The sequence below is a fragment of the Topomyia yanbarensis genome, chromosome 2, assembly GCF_030247195.1.
Source record: "Topomyia yanbarensis strain Yona2022 chromosome 2, ASM3024719v1, whole genome shotgun sequence".
NCBI lineage: Eukaryota > Metazoa > Arthropoda > Insecta > Diptera > Culicidae > Topomyia > Topomyia yanbarensis.
In genome coordinates, this window is record NC_080671.1 from 63,536,030 (window position 1) to 63,563,506 (window position 27,477).

General features: G+C 39.0%; 1 long non-coding RNA gene across 1 annotated transcript; it reads left to right on the forward strand.

The window, feature by feature from the left end:
- The first annotated feature begins 12,960 nt into the window (after nucleotides 1–12,960).
- Nucleotides 12,961–14,047, forward strand: LOC131686240 (uncharacterized). Its single transcript, XR_009304949.1, has 2 exons — nucleotides 12,961–13,328; nucleotides 13,391–14,047. It is a non-coding gene; the product is annotated as an uncharacterized LOC131686240 (long non-coding RNA).
- Nucleotides 14,048–27,477: the final 13,430 nt, after the last annotated feature.

Sequence of the window (27,477 nt, forward strand, 5' to 3'; positions counted from 1 at the left end):
CATTTTGATGTTCACTACTTTAACCATTTTGTAATATTTGTCTATTTCTTCAATTTTTGTCTAATTTCCTTATTAATTTCCTTTTCTTAATTTGATTGTTTCAATTGTTCAAACTGTTTTATTTTGCTATTTCTTCAAATTGTTTTCATACTTTCAAATTTTAACTTTACCATTTAATTTTGTCCATGATCTGTTGTTTCTCGCCATTGATTTTTTTTATTTCGATTATAGAAGTTTTTACGTTAAGGTCATTCGCCTCTTCGGGTTAGAAAAATCTCTTATGAATAATTTTTAACCCTAAGTGCGGGGTCGGGACTCGAACCCAGGTGCGCTGCGTACAAGGCAATCGATTTACCAACTACGCTACGCTCACCCCTGAATGTTTTCTTCATTTTAGGGTATTGGTAAGTTTTTGACTATTTGCTTATTATTATTATTCTTTTTCCATTATTTCATGTCATTTTTTAAGCTTTCTCGTTTTGTATCATTTCATCTAATTATTTGTTTATCCTGGTTTGTTCCTTTTTTGTTTTTCTCTCTTCAAATTCTACCTCCATTGAATGTTTTTTTAGATTTATTATACTTCCATTTGGCTACTATTTTCATAATTTGTTTAAGGTTTTAATTAGGAGTTTTTCAATAATATTGTACCAAATATATAAAAGAACGACTCCCATAAATCACTTGAAACAGTTTTCCCCGAAAACAAAAAAGTCAGCTATATTATCGAATAAATAAAATGGTGTATTTTGAGATGTTGGCAATGTTGCAGCGCACCGACTTGGCCGAATCCCCATGCGCAGAAAACGTTCAAGGGAGGGGTTTTGGTTTTGTTACGTTTCTTATAAAAGAAATATATAGAAACCCTCAAATATTAAAGATTTTTTCTGAGGTCTGGAAGGCCGAGTCTTATGTAATAATCGACTCAGCTCAACAAATTGTCTGTTATCAAGAAAGAATCATCAACAGACACAGCCTGCCTGCTGGCTAGTGGAAGAGTTGGATTGGTTTGTAATAGTTAAGCCTACTGATTAAATCTAAACCTCTAGTTTGTCACAATTTTTCTTCATCTGGGGCAACCGTTAGATACTACTTCGGTAGGGATTGTGCTCTTGCGATTTTAATTTTGTGTAATTCTTTCATGTTTATTCTTTGTTGCTTTTTCTTGCTTGCTGCTCAGCTTTCGCGGTATAACTGACCTGCTCAGGTTTCCTTCAAATATCGTCACTTGTTGAGACACGAACCGATCCGGAGGTGCCGACCACAATGATTAAAATCTTTTTACAACCACTTTGGCAGGATTTCCTATCTTCCTGGTGCTACTTGTTCCTATTTCTCTGCGAGCTGATGCTGAGAGTTTCTCAGCGGCGGTATTTCTTCCGATACCGATGCTTATTTTCGTGAGCAATTTTGGTGTCAGCCATTGCAACGGAGAAATCATTGGCGGTAAAATTTCTCCAGACAACGATATCCCGATTTTCTCTGATTTCGTGTTTTCCTCTTTAGCTCTCGCTACTAGCCCACGACCCATCTTTGCTGTGTAACTGGTCTACTCACAACTTTTGCTAATATTGATACTTGTCGACTCAGGAACGGATCTGGAGATGCCGACCAACTTTACTTACATTCCTTTCCAGTCACGCTCGCAAGGTTTCTTCGTTGGTTTCTCCAACGACTTGCTTCTAGAGTGACCGAACTCAAACAACATTTTATGTGTCAAAATTGATCGCTCGCAGTTTAATTTTTTTCCTGGACAGGAAATTAAGAAACTTTTAAAAGAAGTTCAACACTCTCATGGGAGGGGTTTAAATCCCCAAAACCCTCCCCTTGCGCACGGGCCTGCCTTGATAAATATGAAAATATTAATATATCGGCTATTTTCAAAGCCACTAAAAATTTCGATATTTAACAGATTTGCTGATCAAAATTTGGTCTACCCTAACGTAACGAATTTCTTTGCACGATATTCAACAAATTTGCCTGCGTGCAGAATGAAGCCGATTTTTTTCATTTTGACATTTGCTCTTCAGTGATAAAAGTGTTGTCAACGTAAAAGTAGCAACACAGAAAATTTTTGCTCGTATGTATCCTGAATCCGAACTACTTGCACGCCAAGTTAAAATGGTATGGCGTCTACAAGGTCCTGGTGGCGCCCAAGGACAAGAAGCCTCCCAACACACTAAAGCTCGGCCCAACCGTGGAATATTAGTCCATTTTCAAGCGGAACCGGTCAAGGACCCAAAACTGTGTAAGTAAACTGGTGCTGGCGAACAAAGTGGACGATGTGGAAGAATTTGATGGCAATTGTTAAATGATGCTCAACCGAAAGTTTAGCTGAATATTTCTCTGTATTTTATACTAATGAAACTAATGAAAAAATTGATTTTTAATAGGAAAAATTAATCATTGTTGTATGATAAAACTTTGACCATAGAGTGGTAAGCGTGACCGCCGCTTAGCCCAGTGGGTCTGGGTTCAATTCCAACTGAGGTCGCTTTGATTTTCTGATGTGAAAACCCAGTGTCACGTCTTCCTTCGCAAGGGAAGCAAAGCCGATGGTCCCGGGCCATGTGTTGAGGAACCGATATCTGGTTGTGGAGTCACCTCTCTGGCGTCGGTGATAGGCACTCAGTGTGGACAGAGACCAACGGAACACAAACGAAAAAAAAATTGAAATGAATAAAAAACATGGAATTAAGGGTACTAAAAGTATTCTCCAATAGTGCTCCACAAAAGTTTCTATCCACTACACATTATAGCAGAGAACTAGTTTTTTCAATAGATTATGAGCTTAACAGTTTCTGAGTTCGAAAAATCTACGATGATGGAGCGGGCCCTTATGCTGAGCCCTTTGGGCCCATAATTTCTCTCCACAGCCCTTTAACCGCAACCCAAAACAGAGTTTGCGTTACCAATGCGAGTACAAGAATCAGGGAAGAACATCTAATCGCGGACACTAAAACAGCTTCAACGATGATGACCTGGATGCAACAAACAGGAGAGAATAAAGGGACCCCTCTGACGCAGCACGCGAGCAGACATATGTTTTGCCATGCGAAAGAAGGTCTCCGCTCGGAATAAAAAGTTGCGCGAAAGAGCTCCAACGAATAAATAATATTTGTTTGAATTTTCATTTTTACATATTACAAACATATAAAAGGTCCACGGCTCCGTTAAGCTACTGCTATGAGCCATGTCAAATAAACGAATGAAATGAAAAAAACGTGCGCGCCCAATTTCACATCCATCAAAACCCCATAAATGAACCAAAATATTATTGCATGGGATCTTCCGGACCATGGTTCACGGGTTAAACCCATTTCAAACATTATCAAAATACCATGCAGTAATTCCAGATTTTCGTTTGCTCCGGTATCTTGCAGCGACACTGTAGAACGAACCACTCTGGCTGCGTAACAGCACGAATAAAAACTAATATGTACGATGTCCTACGACACGATTTCGAACGGGAGCAGTAAGCTGAACTTGAAACAGTGCGGTACAGAGCTTTTGGCTTTCTCACAGGCGATTTGCGTCAGTTTAATTTACCTATTGTTGGTTTTATGCTTCTGTTTTTTCTCACCCTTCCAATTCTACTTCTTCCCTTCTCCTTCTACATTCCTTCCGATCAAGAAAGTTATGGGAAGTCACACCAAGGTTCTTAACCCTAACTACATACGAGGGCGTGCCATTTGAGCCAATTTACTCTAATTCCTCATTCCTGATTCCGCACCACACCTCGAACCATATTCAGAAGTTATCTACTATTCTCTGTGAAGGATATGTTGCGACCATCCAGCCCCGATCTTAATCTATAGCGCGTCATGAAGTCTAAGAAAAGATCCTGTCTGGTGACATATGGACCCTGGCTACATTATTTGAACCTGTCGTGCGTTCCGACAGCGCGTTGAAAATGTAATTGGGAAACCGAAATTTATTATAATTCATGTCAAATTTGCATTACTTAATAGTGCAAATTCTCTCACCCGCTATAATTATTTCAACATCTCAAAAACTAATTGCTCCAAATTTTACACAGCCATCACCTAAGACGACAGCTTTAAGTGACTGTGGGAATTGCTATTCTTCCCAAGCAAAGAAGGAGACTGAGATTATGGCTTCACCGCAAATCCAAGCAGTACTATAAATTACACCAATTTGATACATTCAATAATTAGAATCACGTTGTTCCGAGAGGATTGGCTGCCATTCATCTCCCTGCCAGAAGCACCCAACATTAAAACACGAAAGTGAATTAAAGTTCTTGCCTCGTCAACGTCAAATTTCAAGCAAAACCAATTTCTCGCCCCGTTCATCTTCCAATCCGTGTGCTGCTAACGCTAAGGGTTGCATGTGGGCGGTACCGCTGCTTTGTCCTCCTCCCGTTCTGAAAGCTTGGTCCGAGATTGATGAGCTGCTGTCCACCGGTTACCCTTTGCCGGTGCCCGGTGGACGCCTGCGAGTGATTTAAAGCCATAAGATTAATATTGGCACAATCGACCCTCGTTGACGCTAGTTGGCAGGCTACATGGTCCAGGACCCGAAATGCCGGCTAGGTACGTGTCTCATTTTCGACGCTTACATTATTGGATCAAAACGGGTGCGGCAGGCTGGAGCTCGCCAGCCATCATCCAGTTCGAGGCTGTTTATCTTGGAGCATAATCTTCGGGCAAACCCGATAAGCGTGAAAAGTTCGTGGAGCGATGGTGGTTTTTAGAATGTGACAATTTGGGGTGTATCCGCTAAATTTCAAGATTTTTTTCTCAGTTGCGATTTTTCGATCCTGTTCGATACCAAGCGTATTTTCCAGTAACGGCAATAGAACTAATATTCCTGACATATCGTTTTTCATTGAACCAAGATATAGCGAACCACCCAGCCTTCCAATCTGCAATCACATCACTTCATCAATTTTAACTTCTTGAAACATTTCAAATCTCGTATCTGATCGGCCTAGGGGCGGAAAGTTTATTCGACCTTTACCACATCAAAAATCACGAGCTCATGGGTCAAAACAAAGAATCTCCTTTCTGTGGTGCAAGTGGTTGTTCGGGTAGAAATCTCAAATCAACCATCAATAGAAGAAACGCTAGCGGATCCACTGAACCGATCTGACATCGCCTTATGTGCTGTACATACGATGGACGAAGACAAAGGATCTACAGGCCCGCTGGACTCGATTGTACGGGGGATCCAGAAGTAAATTACACTTTCGACGGTGGTTTTGCTGGTAGTGTTACAGTAAAATGCTCAAAAAAATTTTTCGCTATAACCAACTGATGAAATCAGATTTTAAAAAATAATTCTCGAATCAACAATGACCTGAGGTTTGTACGACGACAAATAACAATCCACAAATTTAACCCAATTTCTTCAAGCACATTCCAATAGATTGTCACCGTTGCTGTGGTGCGATGGTTGGCGAAACGGAAACCATGCCTCCGGGGGGAATCGATACTCCACATTCCCACATTGGTTAGAGTACATCCTTCCATATCGCTTCACGATTATTGGCAGCGGTGTGTAGTCACCGACCGCTCTGCCGTGGCGAGTATGAAGTTGTTCTACACAGTAACATTATCTCCGCCCGTTCATCCATCAATCTCTCCGACGTGACAAAATTTAATTATTTTTATCTCGTTGCAGAACGTGTTTATTCTGAAATAGGAAAGCTCTCGTGCCAGGGATTCGTTCGGATCGTCGCCTGTCGCTCCGAGGGATGTTCGATACCGAGACAACTCCGCAGGATTAGAGGGCTAGCGTAGATGACCCTCGGGCAGGATATGGGTTATGCATTTAAATGCTTATTTCGAGCCAATTATAACGTTAAATGTTTGCTCGTGACCGAAACCGACGGTGTTGCTTGCAACTTTGAATGGCTTAAGAGAGAAAGAAAATGCCAAATCACACAACGAACCAGTAACAGCAGAAAAAAAAGTGGACGGAAAACACGTGCAACGTGATTGAGACAAGATTGAAGCTATACAGAAGACTTTGCAGCTCAACGACCGCCCCTGGGATCGATCCGGGCATTCCTGATGAAAGATGCATATAGCAATAATGGGATTTTTTTCTTTCGAAACAAAAAGCCATCATTGTGAGACTGCAGAACAGAGCAGGTCAGAGGATGCATCGACTGTTGTGCTGTTTTTCTTTACTGTTGATTTTTGTTGTAGTTACGGAAATCCAGTTCGCCCACTCGTCCTTAGTTAGATGAGCTTTATAACTTGTCTGATGTTGCAGTATGCAAAATTGGTTGAAAGCGTGTTCGGTGTGTTTCATTTTTCTGGAACAATGAAATGAGATGCCGCTATACCAAATCGATGTATTGCCAATGTTGCCAATGTTGGCAATATTGCCTATATTGCCAATATTGCCAGCATCGCCAATATTGCCAATATCGCCAATATTGCCAATATCGCCAATATTGCCAATATCGCCAATATTGCCAATATTGACAATATTGACAATATTGACAATATTGACAATATTGACAATATTGACAATATTGACAATATTGACAATATTGACAATATTGACAATATTGACAATATTGACAATATTGACAATATTGACAATATTGACAATATTGACAATATTGACAATATTGACAATATTGACAATATTGACAATATTGACAATATTGACAATATTGACAATATTGACAATATTGACAATATTGACAATATTGACAATATTGACAATATTGACAATATTGACAATATTGACAATATTGACAATATTGACAATATTGACAATATTGACAATATTGACAATATTGACAATATTGACAATATTGACAATATTGACAATATTGACAATATTTACAATATTGAAAATATTGACAATATAGACAATATTGACAATATTGACAATATTGACAATATTGACAATATTGACAATATTGACAATATTGACAATATTGACAATATTGACAATATTGACAATATTGACAATATTGACAATATTGACAATATTGACAATATTGACAATATTGACAATATTGACAATATTGACAATATTGACAATATTGACAATATTGACAATATTGACAATATTGACAATATTGACAATATTGACAATATTGACAATATTGACAATATTGACAATATTGACAATATTGACAATATTGACAATATTGACAATATTGACAATATTGACGATATTGACAATATTGGCAATATTGACAATATTGGCAATATTGACAATGTTGACAATATTGACAATATTGACAATATTGACAATATTGACAATATTGACAATATTGACAATATTGACAATATTGACAATATTGACAATATTGACAATATTGACAATATTGACAATATTGACAATATTGACAATATTGACAATATTGACAATATTGTCAATATTGACAATATTGACAATATTGACAATATTGACAATATTGACAATATTGACAATATTGACAATATTGACAATATTGTCAATATTGTCAATATTGTCATTATTGTCGATATCGTGCAATAATAACAATTATTGCAATTATCGCCAATGCATCCAATATTACCAATGCTGGCAATATTGACATAATTCTCAATATTGGCAATGTTGGCGATATTGGCAATATTGGCAATATTGACAATATTGGCATTATTTGCAATATTTGCAAAATTGGCAATATTGGCTATATTGGAAATATTGGCAATGTTGGCTATATTGGAAATATTGGCAACATTGGCAGTATGGGCAATATTGCCCATATTGATAATATTGACAATGTTGACAATATTGACGATATTGACAATATTGACAATATTGACAATATTGACAATATTGACAATATTGACAATATTGACAATATTGACAATATTGACAATATTGACAATATTGACAATATTGACAATATTGACAATATTGACAATATTGACAATATTGACAATATTGACAATATTGACAATATTGACAATATTGACAATATTGACGATATTGACAATATTGACAATATTGACAATATTGACAATATTGACAATATTGACAATATTGACAATATTGACAATATTGACAATATTGGCAATATTGACTATTGCAAATATTGCCAAAATTGCCAAAATTGCCAATATTGCCAGTACTGCCAGTACTGCCAGTACTGCCAATATTGCCAGTATCGCTAATATTGCCAATATTTACAATATGGCATTTTTGCCAATCATGCCAATATTGTGAATATTGCCAATAAATAAGTCGTTGGATGCGGAATTAAGGTTGGACAGAGAATGCGCAAAATTCGCAAACGAAAAAAGCAGTTTTTTCCACACCGTATGTCAGATCTTCATAAAAATCAATCAGAGTATGTAGAATGTTGTTACAGTATAGAGGTGTGCGCCACGCCGCCGCCGCCGCGCCACGCCGACGATTGCATGTAAAAATAGTAAGCACATCGGCGTGACGCCGGCGCGCCGCCGACCTTTACCTGAAATCGGCGGCGCGGCGCACACCTCTATTACAGTACTGCTGATTAATTTTTATGAAGATCTGAGATACGGTGTGGAAAAAAACTGCTTTTTTCGTTTGCCAATTTTACCCTTTCTCTGTCCAACCTTAAATGTTCTCCCTAATTTTCTCTCTAAGTAAAGTCGCTTTCTAGTAAAATTGTAGAGCAATTTCCATAATTTTAATGTAAAATAGCAAAGTAATGGTTACTTTCATATTCTTGTCCCAAAACCGCATAGTACTTTTTACTAAAGAACATAACATAGCATGCCGTTGGAAATCATTTCTTCTTCTTTCCAAACACTTAAAGAATTTTAAATCTGTTGAAACATGTTCTAGTTCCCAACACCGCCTCTAGGCAGTCTCTTTAAAAATTTAAATAAAACTTCTAAAACATGATTGTATGTTGTCAACCGCACTAGTATTGCTTCCCAACGCTCACACTTTTCATACACACACATTGTTTGAATAATCGTAGCTTTCTGTTAAATGCGTTGAAAATTCCATGAAAACGTGGAAACTATTTTGTGTTTAGTGGTAACCTTCATTAAACAAATTTTAACTATTTTTGGAAATTTTAATAACTAAAAAATATTTTTGAGTAGCCTTTTAGTAGCATTTTCCTGTAGATGTAAATTGGTTTAGTGGAATAATTCGGAAGATTAGCTTTTTTGATAAAACACTTTGCCCGCCTATAGGCGGTGTTGGGCACCTGTGCAAAAAAATTCAGTCTTTTGTGGTTACTTATCGTATCGAAACAAGCTTTATGTACAATTTTAGCTGGAAAGAAGCATGTTTTAAAATCTTTGGGTGAATGCTGCTGTTAGAATATGGATGTCCTTATAATTTAATTATATTTAGGGGCGTCTGGGGTAAGTTGGCGGAATCTTTTTTTTCTCCTTTTGTATTTGACATATTGCGCTGTTTATAGTCCTGCACTTCAAGTACTGTGTAATACATTCTCCCATGTACTTATGTTGCATTACATTCTGTTTCGTTCACGTTAAGCGTTAAGTTTTCGAGCATATTAGAGTGAAGAGCCCATTTTAGTCGTATTAGGGAGGGTGCCTCACCATTTCATTAATTACTCGGAATACAATTGATGCAATGCGTATGAATTGGCACTAGTATCTTTGCTTTCCAATGCGTTGAAAAGAGATGGCTAACGCTGCTTTAACCACCGGATTTGCATGGTTAGGGCGAAAATAGGCTCATTACCCTAGGTGAAGTCTTTAAATTTCAGCATTTTTGTTATTAAAAGCTGGTTCAAAGCTATTCTACGAATGACTAGATTTTTCGATAGCGCGTGAAAATAACTCTCCGTGGTCGTATATACAATATACGTAACCACAAACAAAATTTGTTCTTTTTTGTTTGTTTACTTCAGAATTTCACCTGAAGAATCTCGAAAATTCTCTTTTACATGATCTTCTTAAATTAAAAAATAAAACATGATAAGTGAAACCATCGCCAACAGACACTGGTCTCCCCTACTATAAATTAGAAGTCAATAACTAAACAACCAAAGCACTAGAGAAATACTCCTTAACTTAGGTAATTTGCGTTCTGATGGAATCCAAAATATAAACCATCTGAATTCGCTTATGTTGAAGTAACTAGAAGAAAAAAAAAGTTTTTGTTTTTATTCGCCCAGGTGCCCAACACCGCCTCTAGGCGGCCTACTTATTTTAAAGTTTTAATGAAAAATCCATTGCTTACATGAATTAGCAACATTATTTTCGTTATTCTCATCATGAAACCCAACTACAAAAGTTTATTCAAGCCTAATAAAAATTTGGGCACTGGAGGGTTAAATTGATCCAACGTGGTTTTGTGTTGTATTTGGCTAGATCTACAACCTTGAACAGACCACTTTAAAAGTAGTTTTTTTTTTAATTTTGTGACACCGTGTAGTCAACTATGAATGAGCTCGGTCGAATCATGTGAAAGTCGGGCTTTCGTTGTCTTTATACGTTTGCAACCTTCAGAAATAAATATAACTGTCGGTGAAGGAACAAGAATTCAAATATATTCTCCACATAATCTTGGATAGTGGCAGGTTGAATTCCCTACTAGATCGTCTGCCTAGTAAATCGATCTGTATGTACAGTCTCCTGAAAAAATGCTCCATCCGTCGCCTTAAAACATCTGACAAATCTGTTGTGAGATCATTTTTAATTTCGCACAAAACTTTAGTATTTCGTTGGTGATCCCTGATGATGGCTTTCCCTGAAATAGTCTGGGAAATTTCAGTTTTCCGTGTCGCGTCGTGAAAGTTCTACCCATCCAGTTTGTGTTAATTGAATGATATACAACCTTTGTAGTAGTTATTCACATGTCTTTGTAAAACTCAACAACTTATTTGTAAAATTGTTCATTCATTAAACCCATTCATCAGGGACATTATAATTTAGATTACTAACTGATTGGATTATTTTACAAACACTTAACTCCACATTTACCTCGGCATATTCGCTGGTAATGCTGTTAGCGCTGACAATACCGCAACTTTCAACAATTTCAGTTCACCAGTGGGCGTTAGCCTTAAAAGAGCGCTGAAATTTTGATCTGATTTTTAAACTAACTGAGGATAAGTTGTAAAATAAGTCAGGATAAGTACGTTATTTCTATGTCTATACCAAAGTTGAAGTAAAGATTAAAGGGGCGCAATTCGGAGACCACGCTATGACTCTTATAGTTAGATAGAAAAAGAGTCAAATATTATATCAATTGCCATTTATCAGAAAACTACTCTTCAATAATGAGGTCAAAACAAGTACGATGAATCCGAAAGTTGAACTTCAAGCGCTGCAACTATTTCGCGGCTCACCGGATGAAAACACGCAAAAGCTCGGAACAAACAGAAGAAGCACCACTCTTCCGGTTTAGAACCATAAATCGTAAAACAAAACCCGATCTTGCATTATGCATTATTAAATAATTTCATTCTTCTACGGGTAATGATAAGCAATCGAGAATTTGATAATAACTATCCCCCCGAAGAAACCAACCGTCGAAAAGTAACAGAAAATAGCAATAACAACAGAGTGTGGAAAAAAATGTTCGTGGAAACTCATAAAACTAGAAGCATATTACTTCAAAAACTATCCAAACTATGGGAGCTGGCTGCTATGCTGGGAAAATGCGGAAGCGCTCCCTCCATGCACTTGTCAGGCAACACGAGAGAGAAAGGAAAGGGAAAACGAGAATGGGAGCGGTCCAAGCGGCGCCGCGTCGGTCGAAGGCAAAAAGCACAAACTTCAAATTATCTTATAAATTAGAAACATTACTTGCTGTTTGGTTGTACTATTTAGTTATAACATGTTGGGAAGCTTTTTCTCTCTCTTTCTCTGTCTTACTTCTGCTGCCCAACCCTGTCAGTTGGGCTCGTTTTGAGTGGCTGAAGTGTGTACCTACCTCTGCCCGAGTTGCGGCATGTATTTTGAATGATCCCGAGTTGGAGGCGCGGTGCGGTGTAGTTAGGATTTTTTTCAAAACTAGAACTTTTTCAAGTGTTATCTGCTTTAGAGTGGTTGTTACGAAATAAGGGGCTAGTCTGAAAAACTAGTCGTCGGATGATCGAGCTCCGTTCATAAAGCATTATTATTACCATAAGCTTCATTGGATACTAGCTCTTATTAATGTAGATTAAGTCTTACAACAATTCGAAACATGCTTGGAATCTTACGGACTAATATTTAGTCTTCTGCTGGCAGGAGTCGAGCTTAGGCAGTGTCACTGCGAATCGCTCAAGTCTACCAACATTTCTCACGGCAACCGTGAACTGAGAAAATAGAAGTCATGTAAGATCACCGCTAGAAGACTGTCGACGATTCACAGTATCAATGAATTGTGCTGTTGTTCATCTCTATTCGCGTTTTAAATGCCAGAGATTTTTATTAGACTATTGCCACTGCAAGTAGGGAAAGTTTAAAAGCCTACTTTCCCTGCTTAGTAATCTCTTTGTAATTAAATGTCGTTGAAGGGTAAAAAAAAATGTGACTACATACTAGTCGTAATAAAAATAAAGAAAAAAATCAACAGCAATATATTTAATTAAATGTTTTTATCAAATTGTCAAAAAAATTGTTTTCTTTATACATTACTAGTTTAAACCCGCCGTGTGAACATGGCGGAGAGGGCCCCTCGATACCCGAACTAGTGCAAATTTCCGGATCCAGCAGCTGCTGTTTGATAGACGTAAGTGTGTGCAAGGTGGCCTCTTTAAACCCGCCCCCGCACCACGCGCTACCTTCACCGCTACCTATCTTCTCAGAATCTTCCCGAGGGGGAAAAGCCTCGTTCTTCGCAAACAAATCGCCATGCGGGGCCAACGCGCACACCTATGCAAAGAAAGCCAGGCGAAGTTTTATGGCTGCACATTCTGTTCGGCTGAAACCCAACCGGCGCGCGGCGCAAGTAGATTGGTAAGAAAAGCAGGTAAGCAAGCTGTTTCCTGCCACACGGTTCTCGGAAGGTAGTTTAACTCTTGGCCCGACAAGCAAACATTCTGCGCTGGAGTAATCGGCGAAAAAGACGTGGCGGCGGGTATCAAGTTGTTCTCCGTTCTAATGTCTTACCGGGAGCTGGTTGATAGTTGAGTGGAGCAGCAAAAAAAAAATGAAAACAAGTTGCCGAAGAAAGTAAAACCAATCTAGCGTATAGTGCAAATTGCATTACATTTAATTCAATAAACGATTCAGTTCAGGTATAACAAGACAAGTGCATTTGAGTTTGTTCCAGTTTGCCGCTTCTCGTGTGCGCGGGGTTGCGACTGGGTGGGAATTTTTCCAAGGTTCATCATAATGGCAGTTGAATTATTTGAGTGCAGAAGAATGTTTTCTGAACAAGTTTTAATTTGAGCCAATTTTCGTGTGAGCTGTTTTATTGAATTCGCTGAGTGACTTGATAGGTCTGACCTTTTAGAAACTTTCAGTTCCACTTCTATTTTCAGTTTTTGTATTGAAAGGCTTCCGACAAGACCATCAAAACATTCTATCACCGAAGATGAACGACATTCCTGCAGCAAGAATTCGCTCTCACGCAGCTAGACGAAACCATTAAAAGTGCGGAACAAATCTAATGAATCACTTCGCCCCCATTGTCGTTATCGTCTATTTCCTCGTCGTGTCTTCCTGGCTTATCCGTCCTGCTTTCCAGACCCAGCCACCACGGGAGGCTGTGTTTCGGTTATTGATGCGCTATAATGCGATATTAATAAATCATCGAAGAATAAACCAAGGCGCGTTGGATGTGAATGCGTATGATGGTGTTGTGATTTCAGCTTCTTCTGCTCGGTACGGCAATGGCACAATATGACGCAGTATTCGCCGAGACGGTATAATGCCGTGGGTACGCACTTTTCCAAGCTGTGTACAACATGAGATGGTGACGAGGTGGAAAATTCCTCAGCATCCGCGCAGCAGCGGAGCGTTTGTGTCGGGGTAGTCCTAGTACAGCTCGATTCTGCCGTTAGGGATAATGTTCTCGGCTCTCCTGCTGGAATGATAAATGAATCGATTTTATGATTGCTGATAATTTCTGGAAAATAAAGACGCTTTTTGTTTTGTTTGATTTTCGAGCAAAATTGAGATCATAGAGTTGTTACTGTTGAACGGAGTATTTTCGGTAAATTTGTATTATCGCGCCGTGTGTTTATCTTTCTTCTGTTTGTGTCAGAACAATTTGGTGAACTTTTAATCAAGATGCCATGGTTTACGGAAGTTAGCAAAAATGAATACTTTCTCTTCAAATGGGCTTTCAACATAAACAACATGATCTTGTAAATATCCTAATGTCATATTATATTTGAGTCAAAATTTCTCGAACGGGCCACCCAAATTAGGTGAAATTACAATTTCGATGGAAGATCGACTTTTTTTGGTAGTATTAGGCATTTCAAAATAGGTTCCACAAAAATGTGATTTGACCACATTTTAAGTTTTTACTTTAAAAAATTGGCCGATTTGAACGGACTAACAAGCAATGAAATTGTCGTAAGACATAACAATTGCCATTTGTCTAGAGCAAAATGAAATAAAAAGGTGTTCTGGACTACTTTTGGTCGGAAAAAATCCACATATACTTCTTTTAGTACCTAACAACATGTCGCCCAGCTAAAAATGGCTCGCCATTTGTAACTAAGTTATTCCATGCCAAACGTCGCCGCGCACTGACCAACAAAACCATCTGAGAACGAGTTACAGGTAATAAATTCTTCTACACGAAAAATATTCACGCTGAAAAAAAATTATGTTAAAAATTTAAATTGCAAAAAATCCATATTTTTAATTTTTTTTATATTTTATCAGCAAAAACCTAGAGGAAAGGAACATTGCGAATGTAATTGCATGAGGGAGAACTAATTGGTAAAAAAGTTTTTCTGACGATAACTTCATACGTGCTTCTAAAATTGCATGCTAATTGACATACAAAACTATACTTTTATTACAGAATATGATTCTAGGTAACATTATAAAACAAAATGCATTTAACAAAAATATTCCAAAATGCGATAGTTATCGAGATATTTGGAATTTTGCTCCAACAATTAATTTGTGTAATCAGGCCCTTCGTAAAAGCTATTCGTATTTCCTCATCATGAAATGTTAACAATTCATTGTTTATCGTTTTAAAGACGTAAAAGAATTTTTTTTCAGTGTATTTGGAACATGGAGAAGCTATCCATAAAAAGTTTTCCTAACAATAACTTATAACATGTTTTTAAAATTCATACTGTTTGCAGTCAAAAGACCAATTTTCTTTTTTTTATTCATTTCGTTTATTTGATAGGCACAAATGCGTTAGCTTGGCGGTGCCAAATTCTTTTGTTTTTACATTTTGGATATCTTAAAACTAGGAGGTTACAATGTTGATTTTTTTTTCTTTTTACACAAGAAAAAAATTTAAAACTATCTTAAGACTAGAAATAAGATTCAGTATACAAGAGAGGGCTAAAAGATTATTTTTTTTATGAAAAATTTTAAAACAAGGGATTCAGTTTGATATACAAGAGAGAGAGAGAGAGTAATAGTATTTTACGAAAAAAATTTACAGTTATCTTAAAACTAACAATATAGTTCAGTGCCCAAAAGGTGGAACAAATATTTATGAGAAATTTCACAGATATCTTAAAACTAGAGATACAATTCTATTTACAAGATCGAGGACAAGAGTTTCAACAAAGAGTAAAAATTACAGCTATCTTAAAACTAGGAATACAGAATACAAATTTGATTTTTTAACGAAACATAAGTGGTCAAGATATTCAAAGGGGGGCTTATTTCCACATCAGTGTAGCAGCAGGTGTATCGAGGACAGGGGAGAGAAGTCGTGTATGGTGACAGGGAAAGAAGAGCAAAACTTGCAACTTTCGCGCAAATGCGAGATCAGCGAAACAAATTTGCGCCTCATTCTAGTAAGTCGTCGTGTACCGGGTTGGCGCATGGTATTCTTCGGACCCGCGGGGAATCCTTCAAAAGTCATAGGATATCAAGTCGCTCTCGCTTCAGTTTCCTTCTATACAGGCATAGTGGTAAAGGCGACGGCGGTTACATAGTGGCACTCTGGAGCTGATCGGTTCCACAAAGCAAGAGGAAATTTCTAAAAAATAGAAATAAAAGAGGGGGGCTAAATTGCGATATTTATCGTTTTAATTAAATTGTAAATAAGGGACGTATAGGGGAGATCGCGATTTGCTAGCATATCCCGGACTGGGACATTGGGTGGTCTACCTCGGGCCCGAAGGGAATCCTTTAGCAGAGACCTGGCGTCACAATACTCGGCACAAACCCAGACAATGTGGTCGATGTCGTGATAACCTTCGTCACAAGCGTACAGACTACTCTCCGCGAGCCCAATGCGCCGCAAATGTGCATACAACGTGTAGTGGTTAGACATGAGCCGGGACATTACACGAATGAAGTCCCGACCCACATCCATCCCCCTGAACCATGGCTTCGTTGATACCTTTGGGATAATGGAATGTAGCCATCGTCCAAGTTCACCATTGCTCCATGAGGTTTGCCAACTGTTGAGTGTCCTCTGACGACAAATGCTAAAAAATTCGTTGAAGCAGATTGGTCTTTCGTATATGTCACCATTTAATGCGCCCACCTTTGCTAATGAGTCGGCCTTTTGATTGCCCGGGATAGAGCAATGAGAGGGGACCCAAACAAAGGTAATCTGATAAGATTTTTCAGATAACGTATACAAGGAGTCTATGAGTGTCTGTTTGAAAAAGAGTGACACTTGGGGTTTCTGGTGTCCCTGGAAGTGGTGGGTACTCCTTGTTTGAATTAAAATTTCCAAATCCGGGAGCAGATTGCTTCGGCTTTAGTGCATCACTTCCGTTGGATTAATTAGATGTGGTTGGCGCACTCTCAGAGGAGGACACCTTGGGACCCTTACGAGGAAGTCTAGGGGAGGCAAGATTTCTTTGCTTGCTGGACTCCCCCGGGTTAACAAAAGATGTTCCCTCTTGTGGATTATCAGATTCTTGCTCAACAGGAGCCAAAAGAGCAAAGGAGTTTTCGGAAAGGACAGATGGCGAAGCATTCTTTAACATTTTCTGCATAAGAGCGCTTCGAGCGTTCCTTGAGGGAGCGCCAAATTTTATCCCCGTGCTGTGCTGATTTAAGAGCATGCGGAGGGCCCCCGCAGTAAACACACTTTTCAGTGTCTTTGTCACAAGAGTCATCCTCATGCTCTCCACCGCACTTGCCACATCGTTTTTTATTGCCACAATAGGTGGCTGTGTGGTCCAACTGTTTGCAGTTGCTGCAGTTCATTACCCGCGGTACAAACAGGCGTACAGGCAGGCGAACCCTATCCAGAAGGACGTAATTTGAAAGAGACGATCCGGCGAAAGTCACCCGAAGCGAGGCTGATGGTATATAGGATTCTTTATCTCCAGCGAGCGTGTGCAATTTCTTACAGCCTAATATTTTCACCGGCTTTAGTAGGGGGTTTTTAAAACAGCCAGCCCTATACTTCAGCACGTCCTCGCATGTCAAACTCGCCTCGGTTATGACCCCGTCGACCTCTACATCCACACACGGTACATACACCCTATAGTGCTGCGTAAAGGGGGTACAGGAAGCAATCCCGTTTGCCTGTGCGAGGTCACTAACAACAATTTTTCACTTATTCGCGCGAACCCTTGTAATCTGGGTCACGGCCGAGTAAGGCTCTGTCAGATCACGTGATATTATCAAAATATCAAATGATTTATTGGTGGTCCGGAAGTAGACCACAAATGGCCCAGTCGAGTTCTCTGGGTATGCTTTTAGGCGAGGGGGTTTGGTAAGAGGCTTATCAGGGGATGTTTCATCATCCATATTATCATCGATGGGCTGACCATCGAGGGACATTTTAGCGCGAGATCAGCACTTCGCGCAAAGAACGATAAAAAGAGCAGTAACGGAATGTATCAAGGGCAAAACCGAAAATAATAGTAGAAGGGAAACTGGTACTTATCTTTTCGATGCCGATGATCTTCGCTGGGACTGGCTGACAATACCAACACGACACACTTTGTTTTCGAAACAAAGGCCTAGCAATCACAACTGGCTTTGACACTGTACTGAGAACTGGACATAATAAAAACTGAGCCGGGGAAGGCGACTGCGAAAGCACTAGCACACGTCTTATCCGAGCGCAAGTCGAACAACGAATGAATTTTCTTTTTGAATATGATGCTAAAAGCTATTTCAAATCTAAACGCTCATAGCAAAAAAATCTGAGTTCTAGAGATATTTTAAGTTTTTAACAACATTATTTCGTTTTAATGTGACCTTTTCATAAGTTATTCACCTCTCTCCATCAACAAAAATAGATTTTCCAAGAGGCCCATGGAATTTTCTGTAACTTTCCCTGTGACATTAAAGCGATATTGTAAACAATTTAAAAAAATATTATTGTATAATGTAAAATATTATTCAACCATATGGTCTGATGATAGTTGAATCATATTTCGGTTGTTTTCATGTAGCTTTCAAATGGTTCACAATATCGCCTTAAAGTCAAAGGAAAAGTTACAGAAACGTCGTAATAATACAAAATAATTGTGTTGTTAAAACAAGTACTACATTAGAAAAAAAAATCTATTATGTGCATTTTAATTTGCAATGCCGTTTGGAAGCATATTCAAAAAGAAAATTGTATTTTTGACTACAAATAGTATGAATTATAAAAATATATCAAACTTCTCCACGATCCAAATACACTGAAAAAGACTCTTTTACGCCTTTAAAACGATAAAATATTCGATTGTTTATTTATTTATTTATTTATTTATGTATCATCGGACATTATAGTCTAAATGATTCGAGTGGGAAAAAGTCCGTTTGAGTTGGCCTCCTCCTACCAGGCGCCACCCTCAAATGGACGTAAAAACCACTATCTTTTCGTAAGGTTAAAGTACAAAGTCAAGTAAAATTACATGTCAGGTTTCTTATTACTAATACACATAATAATCACAGTAAACGCAATCTTCTTAAATTGCTTGCAAATATTTTCGAGGAGTCACCAAACTCAAAAGCAGCGTCAGCACGAGAAAAGGTTCGAATCATTGAAGACAGTGGCTCATGGAATCCAAAAGACGTCCGATGGAACCTCGGCAATAATAATGATGTATCTCGTGTTCTCCTTGCTACTCGGAAATCTAAGCGGGACAGCAATTCAGGCGCATCACATTCTCCATTTAAGATTTTCACCAAGGTAGTAGCTTGCTGGATACTACGACGACATTCTAAAGTCTCCAAATTGAGCAGCTGGCAACGGTCACGGTACGGTGGTAAATTTTGCGGGTCCCGCCAAGGCAAGTTCCTAAGAGCTAAGCGTATAAACCTTTTCTGGACTCTTTCCAATTTTAAACACCAAGTTAGATGATGCGGATTCCAAACCGGTGAGACGAACTCGAGGATTGGTCTAACCAATGCGCAGTATAGGGATTTTAGACAGTAAGGATCCGTAAAATCCCGTGAAATCTTCGAAATAAATCCCAACTGCCGATTTGCTTTCGCAATTATGTTGGTCATGTGAGAATTGAAGGACAGTTTGTGGTCAAGAATTACACCCAGGTCACAGACTTCTTTGACTCTTTGTAGCGCAACCCCGTCGATACTGTAATCGAAGATTAACGGATCGTTCTTCCTATGGAACGTCATCACGGAGCATTTGGCAATATTTACGGTAAGCTGATTCATTCGACACCACTTCACAAAGCGATCCAAAAGTGCTTGCAGCTGGCGGCAGTCCTCAACTGACTGGATGACTAAGTACAGCTTAAGGTCGTCAGCAAATATGAGCTTGCACCCGGAACCTAACACTACTGCTACATCATTAAAAAACAGTGAGAAAAGTAGTGGGCCCAGATTGCTGCCTTGCGGTACACCTGATCTATTGGTAAACGGAGCCGATATAGAAGAGTCCAATTTCACACAAAGCGTTCTGTGCGTAAGGTAGGAACGTAACCACGATGTAAGCTTGTCGGACGCTCCTAACTTGTACAACTTCTTGAGAAGAATTTCATGGTCGATTCGGTCAAAAGCTGCTTTCAAATCTGTGTATATAGTGTCCACTTGTGTTTTCTTCTCCATGCAATTGATGCAAGTTGACGTAAATTCGAGCAGGTTTGTTAAAACGGATCGCCCGGGCATGAAGCCATGTTGGTCTGGGGAGATGAAACTTCCTGTACGGCTGAGGATGAATTGATTGACAACAATTTCAAACAACTTAGATCCAGCTGAAAGATTCGTTATTCCGCGGTACTGCTTGATATTTCGCTTATCTCCGGCTTTGAACACTGGGAACATGTAGGATTGCTTCCAAACTTCGGGGAACTTAGCCTGGTCAAATGATTGGTTGAAGATGCGAGACAAAGGTTCAGCCAAAGCGACGGCACAGCGACAGTAAACTGCAGCTGGAATCCCATCTGGTCCAGGGGAGAAAGAGCTTTTTAGCTTTCTTGCAGCTGCTATTACCATGTCGGGTGAAACCAAAAAGGTACTTAAATCAGCGATATCTTGCGGAACAGTTCCTAATGCGATTTCGGTTTCCTGATCAGACGCTGAACAGGGAGCAAAGACGGAGGCGAAATGATTGGCAAACAATTCACAGGCTGTTGCAGTGGACGACGCTGCCTTTCCATCGAGGTACACATTGGAAGGAACGCTGTGATTTTTCCGTTTAGAATTCACAAAGTTCCAAAATCCTTTGGGATTACTTCGTAAGCCTACTTGAACTCGTTGTACATACGATCTATACAGAACAGCGTTGAGATTCCGGTATGCTTCACTGGCAACGTGAAAATCGTGACTTGTAGCCGGCGATCGTTTGCGACGAAGTTTGCGTTGGCATGCATTTCGTTTTCGGCGAAGGGATCGCAGCGTCGATGTACTCCACGCCGGGGAAACAGGCTGTCGTTTTACCGGGAGATTATTCTGCAACCAGTCCTGAATTACTCGGCAGAAGTTCATAGTCATTGCATCTGCATCGCTGTTTCCTAGATGCATTGACCAATCCAGATGGAGCAAATAATCACACAGCTCGGAAAAATCAATCCTGCGATAATTCAGCTGTTGGCTAGTTGGAACAACTACTGGCATAGCCGGACAACTAGGCGATTGCATCGTGACAACTAGCGGAGGGTGGTGCGTGTCGACGGGTAGAAGGGGGGATACTGACTTCTCGACCGAAATGTTGTGGTGCATCGAGCAGAAAACTAAGTCAAGGACCCGTCCGATTTGATTGGCGTGTACATTAAACTGGTTAAGATTTAAAAAATCCATTCCCTCAATTAAGGCGAAACTTGTTGGCGGTAACTGGGCAGCATTTTTAACTTGGATTACGTTGTCTTGCGATAACCAACTCAAGCGTGGTTGATTGTAATCTCCGCAAACCAAGACAGTGTCCTCAATTGATCCCTTGTCACAAAGCTCACGCACTGATGCAATGTGTGACTCAATCATACAGACATCTCTACTGTTGTCTGGAGGAATATATATTGCGCAAAGAAAAAGCTTACGTCCATTGATGAATGCCGATACGCAGACTTGTTCCAAATTAGTCCCGTGGGTAATGTTCACACGTGAACTAGAATGTTGCTGAGCAACAGCGATCAGAACACCTCCGAAGGTGGATTTCGTACTGTTGGTTTTGTTCCTATCGCAGCGGAATACATTATAGGAACTGCCGAAAAGTTGAAGAGACTCGATCCGATCATCAAGACCAGTTTCTGTCATAATAATGACATCGAAATTGCAATCGCGTACAGCAAGAAAGGCAGCATCAATTTTGGTTCGTAACCCACGTACGTTCTGGTAATAAAGCCAGATACCGTTGAGGTGATCATGTGAAACAGTGGGAGATTGTGTCTGCAAATGGGTAAACTCTTTCAACGTGTGTGTAGCATCAGACCTAGCTTCGGGAAGACATATACGCTCTATATTTTTACCTGACGAACCAGGGTTGGCACTAGTTTCCAAATGATTCCCCGAGCTTGTAGTTTGAGGCCCAGGTAGGTTGGCGTGCGTGAACTGCAACGGCTGTAATTGCGAGGTTTCTCTCAATGTGATTGCAGTATCAATCCTAGCTTCGTGAAGACATATACTCTCGAATTTTTTACCTGGCCAACCAGGGTAGGCACTGGTTTCCTTTCCGGACAGCTCCATTATTACAGGTAATTGCTACGAGTAATCAATCCTCGATCTAGCCAGCTTTAGGCGCCTTGCATAAAGCGGGCAATCCAAACTCCACGCAGCGTGATTCTCGCTCATTTTCTCGGTGGCAGACTGTGCTGCTGCATTCATTCCAACACAGTTCACACACTTCGCGTTAGCGGCTTCGCAGTCTTTGGCTTTGTGGCCTTCCGCACATTTTGGGCAACATACTGGCTTGGAGCAGGCCTGTGCTTTGTGGCCATATTCAGAGCAATTGTAGCATCGGAAAACATCGACGTCTTCGAAGATTCGGCAGCGGTCCCAGCCAATGTTGACACGTTGAAGTTTTAGCAAGCAGTTGTAGGTGTTGGCATTTTATGATCGGGAAATGCAATTAGTTTTTAAAAAGGGCATATTTACGCTAATTAATTGGTTTTAGTTGGAGCAAAATTTCAAAAATCTCGACAACTGTTCCATTTTAAAAGATTTTTTTTAAATGCATTTTGATTGAAAATGATACTTAAAATCGTATCCTGTAATAAAATTGCTGTTTTGTATGTCAATTCTCTTTAAATTTTTGTTGAAAAAATAAAAAAAAAATTAATGGATTGGTTTTTTGCGCTTCTAATTTTTAACAATTTTATTTTTTATTTTTGTTAGAAATGTTTTTTATCATTTCACGGAGCTGGATTGCAGAGTAAAAAGGGGATCAAGTCTCCTCAGTCTCTTCTACGGTAAGTACGGGGGTTTGCGTTTCGGGATCGTCCCTTCAGAAACATAGCACTTGACTATTGCACCAGGCCGATACTAGTGCAAAATTGGAAACACTACTTGTGAACGCTCCGAACAACTCCCAGCTTACAAACTCGTACGTTGGGACTCGTTTAGTCGTTTAGCATTTTTTTGAAGAAATAAAGGGTGTCCCACATCAAATTGGCGGTGGTTAGCTATTTTATTTTTTCATCAACAGTGCTATATTTGAAAATGAAACACCTTGGTTATGCAACTAATTTTGCCGATCTTATTTTAATGCAAATAATTAAGTATTCTTCATTTTATTATATTCAGAATTGCACATATTTTGTCGCATGTAATCTTAAATGTTCTATGATTTGATGGCATTGTAAGGGAACACGTATCACCCGGTTGATGCCAATCGAGCTGACATTTCTTTTGACTGATCAAACTAATTTCTTTGTTTGCTTAGCGTTTATTTGACCAATTAGGAAACTAATCCACTGGGTATTTAATGTGCGGGGGTAATACCCATGGTCTTGTCTGAGTGAAATGATGACTGTTCAATTATGTTTTATTGGCATATTCATTGGTTTACTTTTAGTCCAATAAATCAATTAAATTAAATCAATGAAATTGTTTATTTTCTTGAAGAGTATAAAAATATGCTAACTTGACTGTTAACGTAAAAGATGACAAGTTAGTTTCATTTCGTTTTTTGTCTCCGATCTCGCTCTAGTAATTAGTGTAAAAATGATCGTCATCGGCTATATATTCGAGGTATAAAGCTAGTCGTCTCAGGTATTTCAGTAGCGCTTATTTTATATCGTTTAAAATGCGCCTCAGTTGGCATAACAACACACGCGAATAATGATAACATAACAATCGGCACCTTATTCAATTGTTCGCGGAGATAGAAAACAATATAATAGTCATTTAATTTGCTGTATAAATACTGAAGTTTACACGCGATAAATAATACATGTATTACGAAATCTTCAATTACATAGGCATCGAGACAATAAAGGTAATCGTTCTTCACAACACTTCTGAGAAATGCATATATATCGTATCACTTATCAAGGTAAATCCATATTTGTGTAACTCTTCACTTCCTACTAACAAAAACTGCTTCCCGTGGCAAACGTGGAGATGCAGAGATCTACACGATCTCCATAACAACGTTTGTTACACTAACATTCCTTCCCTTCCCCGATGACTGTAAGGACGTGGCCGGTGCCGTTATTGGCATTTCAAAGTATATTTTTTGTATGTTGACTATAGAGGTTTTAACCTTAAGGCCATTCGCCTCTTCGGGTTGAAAAATCTCCAACCCTATGGGCGGGGATTAGACTGGAGAACCCGGGTGAGCTGCGTACAAGGCAATCGATTTACCAACTATGCTATGCCCGCCCCTATTTCAAAGTAAGCAACTCTCGAAACGTGCACATTAAGAAAATATAGCTACTCCCAGGCCCCATTTGTTGTTTCTCTGTGCAATTTTGCTTGATCTGGTCAATCACGGAGAACCAACTACGAACTATACAGTCATCATGGTCATGCTCATGCTCAATAAAGGGTGTCCCACATCAAATAGTATAAAGGATGAAATGCTGTAGAAAATTACCAAGTGGACCGACCCTTTCCAAACTTTCAGACAATAAAATATAAGCCATTAGTAGGGGAGAGTGAGGAGACTTGATCCTTGGGCACTTGATGTGATTCCCCTTCCATATCGCATAATCTAAACACAAAAAGGTATCACAATATAAAAAGAAAATGACATATTTGGTAGTTTATGATGTTTAAAAAACAAATCAAATGTATTTCATTTGTTTTGGAAAAGTTGCATCATATTTTCGAAAATATAGGTTAAAATTCATCTCGAAGATCTTTTTACGATTTTTTTGAGTGATTGTATGAGTTCGTCGAACAAATTATTAATGAATATTTTCAACTACAATTACTTTATAAGGGCTTTTGTCTAGAAAAACACGTTTTTTGAAGAAATAGTTACACAACTTCTACAAAAAAACTAAATTTCGTTCGCCTCATACAACAGGTACCTTTGATCCCTGTAACACTGGGTACTCTTGATCCCTACCATTAACCATCTCACACACTTCCGAAATGCATAGGAATAGAAAAAATGACTTACATAAAGTACCCGATAGTATAAATTAAACTAAAATGTTTGTTTCGCGAACAAATTTTGATATAAGTTATTGAAAGTTGGAGAAGGCAGTCAAACAGCACTGATTTACCGCAAATATCTGGCTTCACTTTCTGCTGGTATTAAAGCTTGTCGTGCAACAGAAAAGGTAGTCTTAGTAGCTTTTTGTCAAGCTAGGTGGTTAGCCTAACTTTCGTTTCTATTAGTCATAGTGTGGTCTGTTTGTTTAGCCCTAGTAGGCAGGGGATCAAGTTACCACACGTTTTTACAAAAACTTTATTTTGACATGATTTTCAAAACTGTTAATATTACTGACAGGACATGGTATTTGGATTTACGTATTATTCACAGCTCTTACAATTTAAATTGATTGCAAAATGACGATATTTGCATTCAAAATTTTTATTTCACTTAAAAGTTATGTGAAAAAAAACAAAAGTGGGATCAAGTGTACCCACTCTCCCCTATGCTTTTTTACACATTTATTTAATTCAACTTTAATACCATTGCCGCACCCTACGCTTAACTCCACCTATTAAGTTCAGTACAACATCTGGCTGCAGCTTCTTCTGTACGGAAACCCACCTTTTCTTCATGTCTTCCTCAGATTTAAACTTCTTGGGATAATACTTCCGTAGTGCCTTCTTCATAATTGCCCTGAATTTTCGATGGACCTTAGTTCCGGTGCGTTAAGGGAGTTCACATCCTTGGGTACGAAAACGACTCCGTTGGCTTCGTCCCATTCCAGAACAACATTGGAATAGTGACACGAAGCTAAATCCGACTAGAAGATCGAAGGGCTCAAGTGTAACTTCAACAGAGGAAACAGACGCTTTTGTAGGCACTCCTTGAGGTAGATCTCCCCTTTACAGTCCCGGTAGTCATGAACGGCCCACTCCGCTTGCCACATGAGCAAATCGCTTGCCAAATTATGTATTTATTGACAAATATTGAAAATTTCTGCTTCCTTACTTACCCCGTAATTTCAATAAATCTATCCATCGCAGCTAACTTAACCAAAATCTTGCATAAAATACAAACTAAAGAAAGAAACATATTTGTAAAAGTTCGAACTTCACACGGTACAATGACAATAAAACAAAAAACGAGAAAAAATGTCAAAAAATACCTAATCACACGGTTGCACAAAATAAAAAAAAATGGAAGTACTTTTAAAGTATTGTATTTTATTGTTTTCGATTAAAAAAGTTACATCGCACAGACTTAGACTAAACACTAACTTAAACCTATTTTTAATTTAAACGATTCTTTACTAATATGAAAACAAACAAATGATAGACACTGTTGAAGCAATGACAGCAAACATCCAAAGGATTATTCTGACCGTACTGCGTGCGATGTGTTGAATGTCGGAAAAAATCAATTCTCCGGCAAGATCTTCCCGGAACGTTGAGGTCAAGTTTTGCTAGAAGCGCAGGAGAGTCTATGTTGTCTGTCAGATGGTCGAAAATGAAAATTCGATGCAGAAAGATCCGTCTGTTTTGCAGCGTAGGGAGATTGATGAGGATGCAGCGATCTTCATATGGAAGAAGCTGGAAACGATTTTGCCAGGGTAACCGACGAAGTGCAAACCTGATAAAGTTCTTCTGTACCCGCTCGATACGATTAATATGAATGGTGTGATACGGAGCCCAAATAGTAACGCCATATTCTAGAATACCGCGTACCAGTGTAATGTATAGTGTTTTTAGACAATACACATCATTGAAATCACGAGTGTTACGTTTGATGAGTCCAAGTACAGCGTAGGCTTTAGCTTTAACGGAAGAGTAATGTGCGGTAAAGCGTAGCTTACAGTCGAGAATGACACTAAGGTCCCTGACGGATAAGACTCGTTCTACAGGAACAGAACACATTGAGTATTCGAAATTAATTGGAGTATGTACTCATGTAAAAGTGATTGTGCTGCATTTTTGAATATTCACACTCATTCCGTTTCTGTCGCTCCAGTCAATGATCCTATCGACGTCCATTTGCAATGCACAACAGTCTACCATAGTTGTTATGACACGGTAAATTTTCAGATCATCAGCATACATGAATTTAGAAGACGATAATTCATTGCAGATGTCGTTCACGAAGAGCACAAATAGAAGAGGTCCGAGATGACTCCCTTGAGGAACGCCCGATAAAATGTGGAAAGGATCCGAGAGTGTAGTACTAAGTCGCACCGAGGCGCTACGGTTTGCAAGGTACGAGGAGATCCAATTAGTCAGCCAATCCGGCTGTCCAGTCCGCCTTAGCTTTTCCACAGCAAGCTGATGCGGAACACGGTCGAAAGCTTTCGAGAAGTCGATGTACACCGCATAGATCTGTTGTCGTTTTTCCAATTTAACAATCAGCGACGACACGTAGCTCATCAGATTTGTAGTTGTCGAGCTTTTTTTACAAAACCATGCTGCTCCAAAATAATAATGTGTTTTAACAGTTATG